Consider the following 11,707-nt stretch of genomic DNA (forward strand, 5'->3'; position numbering starts at 1 on the left):
GTAGGAATAGGTCCAGTCAAGGATAGTAGTGGGAAGTTGCGTGTGGAAGCTGAAGAGATTGGGGAGACACTGAATGAATACTTTTCATCAGTATTCAATCAGGAACAGGACATTATTGTCAATGTGAATACTGAAGGAGTAGTGCCAGAAGATTGGAGGCTAGCAAATGTGGTTCCCTTGTTCAAGAAGGGGAGTAGGGATAACCTCAGTAACTATAGACCGGTGAGTCTCACTTCTGTTGTGGGCAAAGTCTTAGAGAGAATTGTAAGGGATAGGATTTATGAACATCTGGATAGGAATAATGTGATCAAGGATAGTCAGCATGGTTTTGTGAGAGGGGCATAGGTTTAGGGTGAGAGGGGAATGATATAAAAAAGACCTAAGGGGTAACTCTCTCACACAGAGGGTGGTACATGTATGGAATGAGTTGCCAGAGGAAGTGGTGGAGGCTGGTACAATTGCAATATTTAAAAGGCATTTGGATGGGTATATGAATAGGAAGGGTTTAGAGGGATATGGGCCGGGTGCTGGCAAATGGGAGTAGATTAGGCATGGACGGGTTGGACCGAAGGGTCTGGTTCTGTGCTGTACATCTGTGTGGAGTTTGCACATTCTCCCCTTCCCAGCGTGGGTTTCCTCTGGGAGCTCTGGTTTCCTCTCACAGTCCAGGTTAGGGTGGATTGGCCTTGGGAAATTGCCCCATAGTGTCCAGGGATACATAGGTTAGGTGGGTTCGTCATGGGAAATGTTGGGTTATGGGGATAGTGCAGGATGCTGTTCAGAGGGACAATGCAGACCTGATGGACTGAATGGCCTCTTGCTGCACTATAGGGATTCTATGGTTTATTTGGCCCCTCAAGTCTGTTCTGTCATTTTCGATCATGTGATCATCTACCTCAGCAGCATTCCCACCCCCCCGCCCACTATCCCGTGAAAACATTAACATTTAGGAACCTACCACATTCCGTATTGAATATGGAATGATTAAGCCTCCCCAGGCCTTTGGGACAGAGATTCACAGCGCTGCGTGAAGAAATATTCTCTCTGCTCAATCCGCACGCACACTGTCTTACTCCAAGCAGAGTAGAAACCGAACTCATCATCAGCTCAGTGAAACAGCAGAGCTGACAGCGACTGAGATTTCAAACTGAGATTGCCAGTTGGGAGCCGAATGTAGCTCAAGGCTATATCCTTGAAACATCTCAGCCGTCAATCTAATGAGTGTGGAAGCAGAGATCCATAAGTCTTCCTGGCAGGAAGGAAGCATTCCGCCCCAAGCGTTCCCACGGCTTTGATTCGAGATAGCATCATCATAGAATCCCCACAGTGTGGAAGCAGGCCTCTCGGCCCATCAAATCCATAACAACCCTCCAAACACCATCACACCCAATGCTCCCTAGTATTTAATGGATGGCTCAGTGGTTAGCACCCAGGGACCTGGGTTCGATTCCACCCTCGGGCGTCTGTCTGTGTGGAGTTTGCACCTTCTCCCTGTGTCTGCGTGGGTTTCCTCCCACAGTCCCGAGATGTGCAGGTTAGGGTGGATTGGCCAAGGGAGTTGCAGGGTTACAGGAGTAGGGTAGGACGGAGGCTCTGGGTGGGATACTATTCAGAGGGTTGCTGTGGACTCACTGGGCTGAATGGCCTGCTTCCCCGCTGTAGGGATTCTATGAATTGGGGTGGCACGTTGGCTCAGTGGTTAGCCCTGCTGCCTCACAGCACCGGGGACCCAGGTTCGATTCCCGCCTCGGGCAACTGTCTATGTGGAGTTTGCACATTCTCCCCATGTCTGCGTGGGTTTCCTCCCACAGTCCAAAGATGTGCAGGTCAGGGTGAATTGACCATGCTAAATTACCCGTAGTGTTAGGTGCATTAGTCAGAGGTGAATGTTGGGGAATGGGTCTGGGTGGGTTACTCTTTAGAGGGTTGGTGTGGACTTGTTGGGCTGAAGGGCCTGTTTCCACACTGCTGTGAATCTAATCTATCCCTGTAACCCCCCCATTTCCCACGGCTAACCCAAGCTGCCTGCTCATCTCTGGATACTATAAGCAAGTTCACATAGCAAGCTTTGACACTCCAATGAAAATAGTCCACGCACCCTATCCTTATAATACAAACCCTCTATTCCTGACAACATCCTGGTAAATCTCTTCTGAACCCTCTCCTGCTTAATAACATCCTTCCTGTAAACAGGGAGAAAGTGAGGACTGCAGATGCTGGAGATCAGAGTCGAGAGTGTGGTGCTGGAAAAGCACAGCAGGTCAGGCAGCATCCGAGGAGCAGGAAAATTGATGTTTCGGGCAAAAGCCCTTCATCAGGAATGAGGATGAAGGGCTTATGCTCGAAGCATCGACTCTCCTACTCCTCGGACGCTGCCTGACCTGCTGTGCTTTTCCAGCGCCACTCTCCTTAATGCCTTCTTCTGACAGAGAGGCTCCAGAACTGGGCAGAGTACTCCAGGAGAGACCTCACCAATGCTCTGCACAACCTCAACATGACGTCCCAACTCGTGGACTCAAAGATCTGAGCAGAAGGCAAGTGTGCTAAACACCTTCTTCACCACCCTGTCTCCCTGTGACGTAAACATCAGATGACCAAGGGTTGAGTAACCCAACACGTACCAATGGCAAGCAGTGAGAAGGGGAGCGATTCCTGGTCAACCCTGGCATCAGAAAGAATGCTGGGTCCTCTGCCCTCACTACCTGCTGCTGGAAGCTGAGATAATGTGAGCGGTTTTGATCCCTTTCTCCAAGGCATGATTAGATTAGATTCCCTACAGTGTGGAAACAGGCCCTTCAGCCCAACATGTCCACACCGACCCTCCGAAGAGCAACCCACCCAGACCCATTCCCCTGCATTTACCTCCGACTAACGCTATGGACAATTTCCCATGTCCGATTCACCTAACCTACACATCCCTGAACACTACTGGTAATTTCCTATTGCCAATCCACCCTGACCTGCACAGCTATGGACTGTGGGAGGAAACCCACGCAGACACGGGGAGAATGTGCAAACTCCACACAGACAGTCACCGGAGGTGGGAATTGAACCCCGGGTCCCTGGTGCTGTGAAGCAGCAGTGCTAACCACTGAGCCACCGTGCCGCCCATACATTGGATATATGATATTGCACTGGAGGCAGTCTAGAGAGGGCAGATCCCGGCTGACTGCCTCATGGGGAGAGGTTAGGGCCTCGCCTATTTAGGACAGAGATGGGTCGGGATTTCTTCTCCCTGAGGGGAGGGAATCTGTAGAATTCTTTACCACAAAGGGCTGGGTCACTAAGTATATTCAAAGCTAAGGTGGACAGATTTTTACTCAGCGAGGGAATGAAGGCAGGAAAGTGGAGTTGAGGATTATTGGATCAGCCCCACAATCTCATTGAATGGGGGAGCAGACTCAATGGGCTGAATGGCCATCTTCTACCCCATCTTATTGTAGTCTTGTGTGAACAAGCATATTGCCATAGCAAACCATTGTCCTCCAGGGGTTTGTGAAGGTTGGGGGAGGGGGAGTGGGGTGGGGGGAGTGGTGATTATAAATGCTGGTGGGAACTTAGATTCCCTACAGTGTGGAAACAGGCCCTTCAGCCCAACAGGTCCACACTGACCCTCCAAAACGTAACCCACCCAGACTCAATTCCAACTAATGCAATTAACACTACAGGCAATTTAGCATGGCCAACCCACCTGACCTGCACATCTTTGGACTGTGGGAGCAAACCCACACAGACACGGGGAGAATGTGCAAACTCCACACAGACAGTCGCCCGAGGCTGGAATCGAACCCAGGTCCCTGGTGCTGTGAGGAAGCAGTGCTTACCACTGAGACACCGTGTGGTGAATGGTGCCCCGATGGTGGAGGGGGAGGGAGCGAGATTCTAGGCATTTGGCCAGCCCTGACCATTCAACATGTCTGGTCAGTGTGGCAGCTCCGTGGCGAGGTAATGGCTGAGCGGTGTTATTGCTGGACAGTTGATCCGGGGGACATGGGTTCGGATCCTGCCACGGCAGATGGTAGAATTTGAATTCAATTTTTTTTTTTGAAAATCTAGAATTAAGAATCTAAGTCACCTGGTTCACTAATGTCCTTCAGCTCACCTGGTCTGGCCTGAACGTGACTCCAGACCCACAGCAACGTGGTTGATTCTGAACCACCCTCTGGGCAATTAGGGACGGGCAATAAATGCTGAATGAATGAAGATCATGGGGGTTCGACCCCTGATCTGACTGGGGGAGGTCTGTGACACTGGCTTCCAACCTCGATGGTGGACGTAGGGGTTGAAATTATGAGGCATTTGGCCAACCTGACAACTTCACATCACAACCAGAGCGACAGAGTGAACAGACAGCTGCCCTCCGAGCGGTATGGAAACAAGAATTTAATGCGGCAGAGATGCACATTCTTAATTATAATGCGAAGATCGCCAGGAAATATCCTGTGTGTTTCCTCAGACCGCCCCCCCAACCCCTACCCCGGTAGCAGCTGGAATTTCATCAGAGTAAATAAAAATTAAGGTGCAACCAAGCAAAAGGCCAACAGGAGTGAGGATCCACAGGAAGGGCAGAGTTATTCAGAGAGGGAAAGTGGCTCGATGTTACATTTTAAAAGTTCTCTTCCTTTCTCCAATCCCTCGTTGCTGTTTGACCTATTTTCTCCGTCTCCTGTCTTAACTCCAGCATCGCCCTCTCTCAGACCAGCCATTGTGTCAGCCTGCCATCTGCTGGTTGCAGGCTGCATTCCAGCTGCAACTCAGTCTGTGAAACTCTCATTGACTCTGCATGGCCTTTAGAGTCATAGAGATGTACAGCACGGAAACAGACCCTTCGGTCCAACCCGTCCATGCCGACCAGATATCTCGACCCAATCTAGTCCCACCTGCCAGCACCCGGCCCATATCCCTCCAAACCCTTCCTATTCATATACCCATCCAGATGCCTTTTAAATGTTGTAATTGTACCAGCCTCCTCCACTTCCTCTGGCAGCTCATTCCACACATACACCACCCTCTGAGTGAAAATGTTGCCCCTATCTACCTGAGACTCTACTTTCAAGGAGCTATTACACTCCAAGGTCTCTATGTTCAGCAACATTTCCCAGGACCTTACTATTACGTGTACAAGTCCTGCTAAGATTTGCTTTCTCAAAATGCAGCACCTCACATTTATCTAAATTAAACTCCATCTGCACCTCCTCAGCCCATTGGCCCAGCTAATCAAAATCCCAGTTAGTCTGAGGTAACCTTCTTCGCCGTCCACTACACCTCCAATTCTGGTGTCATATGCAAACTTACTAACTATATCTCCTATGTTCACATCCAAATCATTTATATAAATGATGAAAAGTAGTGGACCCAGCACCGATCCTTGTGGCACTCCAGTGGTCACAGGCCTCCATCTCAATCTCCTCTGCTCTGAGGAATACAGTCTGTCCAACCTCTCTTCAATAACTAAGAGTCTACAGCCCAGGCAGCATCCTCTGCTCCCTCTCCAGTGCTGTCACATCCCTCCAATGAAGTGGATCCCTGAACCGTACACAATACTCCAGTTGTGGTCTGACCAACATTCTATTTAACTGATTTTTCTGGACAAGAGATGTTATTACACGTCTCTAGAACAGGTGGGACTTGAACCTGGACCCGGAGTAGGGACACCACCACTGTACTGTGAGGGAGGCCATGAAGAAGGTGTTTGGTATGCTTTCCTTTATTGGTTAGGGTATTGAGTACAGGAGCTGAAAATGTGTTGCTGGAAAAGCGCAGCAGGTCAGGCAGCATCCAGGGAACAGAAGAATCGACGTTTCGGGCATAAGCCCTTCTTCAGGAGTTGGGAGTACAGGAGTTGGGAGGTCATGTTGCGGCTGTAAAGGACATTGAATAGGCCACTGTTGGAATATTGCGTGCAATTCTGGTCTCCTTCCTATCGGAAAGAGGCGGAGGCTGGTACAATTGCAACATTTAAAAGACATTTGGATGGGTATATGAATAGAAAGAGTTTGGAGGGATATGAGCCGGGTGCTGGAAAATGGGACTAGATTGGGTTGGGATATCTGGTCGGCATGGATGAGTTGCACTGAAGGGCCCATTGTATGACTCTATGATAGAGTGACAGAAAGAAAGAAACATTATGAGGACATAGAGGACAGACAGGGAGGAATCTTTCCCCTTGGTGGTGGGATTAATGACCAGGGTCTTGGATTGAAGGGAAGGAGCAGGAGGTTTTGAGGGGAACGTGAGGAGATACTGTCTCACCCAGAGGGTGGGGGGAATGTGGAACTCACTGCCTGGGAGGGGGGGGGGGGAGAGGCAGGAACCCTCATCATATTGAAGCAGGATTTCAATGTGCACTCACCATGCCGAGGTACACAAGGCTAGCGGCCATGGGCAGGGGCATGGGGTTAGAATAGTCAGGTGGGGGCTTTTCACTGGGTCAGACTCGAAGGGCCCGCTGATCTCTGTGACTAGGACACAGCACCTCTTGGGATCTCTGAAGGATGCTTCGAAGCCAGGGTCACTGCCTGGAAGCAGGACGAATGCGACAAACTAACCTGTGCACAGCAAGAGCCCACTGATGGCAAGAACACTCAAGAATAAACATAGAGAAACACAGCAGGTCTTGGCAGAATCCTTTGAGTGGAAAAAGCAGAGTTAACACTTCGAGTCCAGTGATCCTTTATCAGAAGAAGAAACCTGACACCATCCAGGACAAAGCAAGCATTTGATCAGCACCAAGGAAATGAACATCCCTCTGTAGCAGCAGCAGTGTGTACCATCTCCAAGATGCACTGCAGAAATTCACTAATGATCCTCAGGCAGCACCTTCCAAACTCATGACCACTTCCAAGGACAAGGACAGCAGATACCTGGGAATACCACCCCCCTGCAAGTTCCCCTCCCCATCCTGACTTGGAAATATCTCACTGTTCCTTCACTGTCGCTGGGTCAGAATCCTGGAATTCCCTCCCTAAGGGTCAACCCACAGCAGGTGGACTGCAGCGGCTCAAGATGGCAGCTCACCCCCACCTTCTCAAGGGGCAACTAGGGACAGGGCAATAAATACTGGGCCCAGCCCAGAGACGTCCACATTCCATGAATGAATAAAAATGTTTTAAAAATAAACCAACCAAGAATCATTGTCTGCGGTTTGGGGATTAAGTGATGGATGGGAACCATCGCCAATCAAGGGGAGCTCAGAGAGGCATTTAAAAAGATGAAAGGTTTCAATCAAATGGGTACGGGGAGAATATTTCCCATTGAGAGGCAGAGCAGTACTAGAATCAATATCAGGTTAGATTCGATTAATTTAGATTGAACCTGATATTAGATTAGATTTTATTGTGTGTACAGAAGCACTGTGAAAAGTGTACAGAGTCATCATGTGGCGCCACTTAGAATACAATGGTTGGAATTTGAAGAGGGAGATGGCACGGGGCAGGGTGACACTAGGCACGTGGACACACAAGATGGCCGCTGAGCCATCAGTTGGCCAACGTGACACACAAGATGGCCGCCGGATCACAATATGGAGAGAAACAGCAGAGCAGATACAGACACTGCCTGGGGCCTGCACAATGCACTCACCACCCAGTTGATTAGTTTAAGGCCGGTGGGCGAGAGAATACACATGAGTAATGTACACTGCCCGCTGAAGTGTCTGAGTCCAGCCAACACCTCTTATTGAAATGCTAACAGCTTGATACAGACTCAATACAAAATGCGAACAGCCCGGGCTGCAGTAATCGTCCTTCTCAGGAAAAGCGATTAGTGCCCATTACTACAGCAATGGACTTCCGCGCAGACGTTGAAACTGACGGAAATTAACAAAGGCTGCGCAGGGACTCAAAACTACCAACGATTCTGCAATGATTGCCATAAGCAAACCCATGGTACAAAGACAATAATCTCATCACTGACCTATTGTGTCACAAGGTGGAGACAAGTTTCTTGACATGTGCTCCGAGTCGAGAGCAGACTCACAGCTGACCACTGTGCTGCTGGTCTCTCTCTCTCTCTCCCCCTGGAGCTCCAGTATTTCCTTCTGCAATAAACTCTGTCGTTGGACCCCGACTCTGACTCTGAGACTGGTGTTTTTCCCCATAACAAATTCAAAACAAGAGCTGCGGAGCACGCAGTGTCCACCAACCTCCCCCCCTCGAGATTTTCAGGGAGAGGTGGGCATCGCAGGGTGTTTTCTTTCCCCCATCCAATTCTATTTTGATTTAACCCCTTCACTTTTTAATCACGCAGCATTACCCTTTGATGTGAAGGGCACTGCTTGTCACTGGCCACTTGGTAAAAACAATGACTGCAGATGCTGGAACACTGTAAATAATCTAATCTAATCTAATCTAATCTAATAATCTAATCTAAAAAAACTTCGAAATCGACGTTTCGGGCAAAAGCCCTTCATCAGGAATAAAGGCAGTGAGCCTGAAGCGTGAAGAGGCCTTTATTCCTGATGAAGGGCTTTTGCCCGAAACGTCGATTTCGAAGCTCCTTGGATGCTGCCTGGAGAGACAAGCTAGAGGAGCTTGGCTTATCTCTCCACGCTCTGGGCTCACTGCCTTTATTCCTGATGAAGGGCTTTTGCCCGAAACGTCGATTTCGCTGCTCCTTGGATGCTGCCTGAACTGCTGTGCTCTTCCGGCACCACTAATTCAGAAATTGGCCACTTGGGTGTTTCTTTTCTTCCTGGTGGTGGAATATAAATAGAGATTTACACACCTGTTGTTCTTTACTGTGTCCAACACCTGCACACATACGACATGAGGACTGCGGAATACATAAGCACTGCCGCTGTTTGGCGGTAGTGTCAAGGGTTTAGAAAAAAAACATAACCAAGAGATTCAGAATTTCCTCAGTCCTGGGGTCTGACTCCAAGCTGGCTGGCCACAGCCGGTGTACTGTGGGGAAGAAGAGAGTTCCCTTGACTAGGGAGATGTTTGACTTGTTTATTTTTGTTTTTGTGTTATTTGATTTTCTTTCTCTTTATTGAGCTGCGGAAAAAAACAGCTGAAATTAAAGAAACAGGAACAAAAGGAAATGAAAATGACCCTCACCGCTGCCATGAGAGTGTTTAGCTGGGCTCACTGATGCTTCCTGCACCGGACTCACCACAGCCCAGCACCATCACTCACTGCCCACCTCGACGACGCCATCTTGGAATCGATCGTAGCATCGGAGTCCACAGCCTTCCTGAACAAGAGGGCAACCCTCTGAAGCAGCGCTGACATCAGAGCGGCTGTCGATGCCAATGCCTGGAGTCCTGCGCTGGGCCCACCACGGCCTCCCGCTGCTAGGCCTTACCTCAGCTGGTGGTACCACCACAGCCAAGCTCCCCAAAGTGAGGGGGAACCGCAAAGAAAAGAAGAACATAAAAAGGGAAATGAATGGATGAAAACAGCAGGCGAGCAGGAGCCCAAACGCTCCTACGCACAGCCGCCATCTTGGATCAGTCACGAAGAAACCCAGCAGGGGATTCAGAGAAAACTTCTTCACCCAGAAAGCTGTCAGAGTGTGACGCACACCATCCCAGGGAATAGTTCAAGTGAATTGTACTGATCCAGTTAAAGGGTAGCTGGGCTCAGGGAGAAGGGAACCAAGAGTTTACAGTGACAAATTGAGATCAGGTTTGAGTCAGGAAAAGAAACCAGCACTGACCAGTTGGGCCAAATGGCCTGTTTTTGTGATGTGCAAGTAATCCCAGGAGGGAAATAGGGGCTATTCGGGGAACTGTAGACCTGTTAGCTTAATGTTTGAAAAATATTTTCAAAAGAGTGAGAATATAAATATCATGGGATCAGAGTGCAATGAAAAACAGCACAAATTTCTGCCAAATAAGTTCAAATTTAACCAACCTCACTGAAGGTGCGAAACAGAAACTGAGAGAGAATAGCAAGTCAATTCCCAATGGGGTCTTGTTAGTCGGCGCAACATCGAGGGCCGAAGGGCCTGTACTGTGTTCTATGTTAACCGTCCCTTGATTTGAGAATGACGTTGACTCAGGGTCTCAGGTTTCTGCCGTGGATCTCCATGTGATTGGACGGGTTGATTCCCCCATCGCAGATCCATGAGCTCACCGGGGAGAGGGGTGCAGGACATTTCAAGAGGCAGTGGGATCTGCTGCCATCTCATTCCCTCTCCGTTGCTACACTGCCTCGTTATTAAGGCATTGTGACTCGAGGGGCGAGGTGGCTCAATGACGCCATTTTGAGTGACCAATATTGCGACCCCCCCCAACAGTGCTGCCCTGCCACAGGATCTTCTAAGGGTCTTTGTTGAGTTCTGAGGAAAGGGTCACTGGGCCCGAAACTTTGACTGATTTCATAGAATCCCTGCAGTGTGGAGATAGGCCTTTCAGCCCAACGAATCCACACCAACCCTCTGAACAGTAACCCATCCAGACCCATTCCCTTACTACTCTATATTTATGAGGAGAAAGTGAGGTCTGCAGATGCGTCAGACCACAGCGAAATGACGGTTGGAGGAAGAACGCCTCATCTTCCGGCTAGGAACCCTCCAACCACAAGGGATGAACTCGGATTTCACCAGTTTCCTCATTTCCCCTCCCCCCAGCCTGTCTCAGTCAAATCCATCGAATTCAGCACCGCCTTCCTAACCTGCAATCTTCTTCCCGACCTCTCCGCCCCCACCCCAGTCTGACCTATCACCCTCACCTTTGCTGCCTGACCTGCTGCGCTTTTCCAGCAACACATTTCCATACTCTATATTTATCCGTGACTAATGCACCTAGCCTACACATCCCCGAACACTATGGGCAATTTAGCGTGGCCAATTCACCCTCACCTGCACATCTTTGGATTGTGGGAGGAAACCCACGCAGACACGGGGAGAATGTGCAAACACCACACAGACAGTCGTCCGAGGCGGGAATCGAACCCAGGTCCCTGGCGCTGTGAGGCAGCAGTGCTGACCAATGATACTGCCAGGCCTACTGATTTACAGCATCTGCTTTTATTTGATTTGTCCTCCCCGGAACACACTGACATTTTGAGAGTGAAGGAAACGGAACGTGCCAAGGGGAACTGCATTTCTGCCACCCAGACGGAGTGGCCTGTCCATCAGAGATGGCCTTACAGAATTGGTACTTAATTGCCCTCTGAAATGGGCAAAGGAAGTTGCTCAGTTCAAGAGCAACGACCAATGCAGGCCTTACCACAAAATAAATTTTAAGAGGCCCTTCAGTCCTTTCAGACTGGGCCAGCCCCTTTGGGGTGCTATTGAATTATTCTCGCTGACCTGCTCTTTCTCCATACCCCATCCCGTCAGCTAGTTTTTCATTTCAGTTAATCGTTCTGTTTGTCTGTGAGCGTTACTCCTGGATCTTTCTGCCTCAGTTTGAAGCGGACGACCCAGCCTGAGCACATATTGTTTTATCGTGTTGTCAAACGGCTGCACAGCCAACGAAGGGCTTTGTTGAGGTGTAGCCATTCTAGTAATGAAGGTAACGTGGCAACCACCTCTCACACAGCCAGCTCCCAAAGTCAGCAATGCCATGACGATCGGAAAATCTGTTACAGAGTCATACAGCACAGGAAGGGATCCTCAGGCCAATTCGTCCATGTCAACCTGGAATCCCAATCTAACCCATTCATCAGTGTTTGGCCCATATCACGCTAAACCTGAGTAGGGGGGTGTCTGGGAAAGGTTGTGTGTGGGGGAGGGGTGTGGGGGGAGTGGTGTGTCT

Source organism: Chiloscyllium plagiosum, chromosome 39 (assembly GCF_004010195.1).
Source record: "Chiloscyllium plagiosum isolate BGI_BamShark_2017 chromosome 39, ASM401019v2, whole genome shotgun sequence".
In the NCBI taxonomy this organism is placed as follows: domain Eukaryota; kingdom Metazoa; phylum Chordata; class Chondrichthyes; order Orectolobiformes; family Hemiscylliidae; genus Chiloscyllium; species Chiloscyllium plagiosum.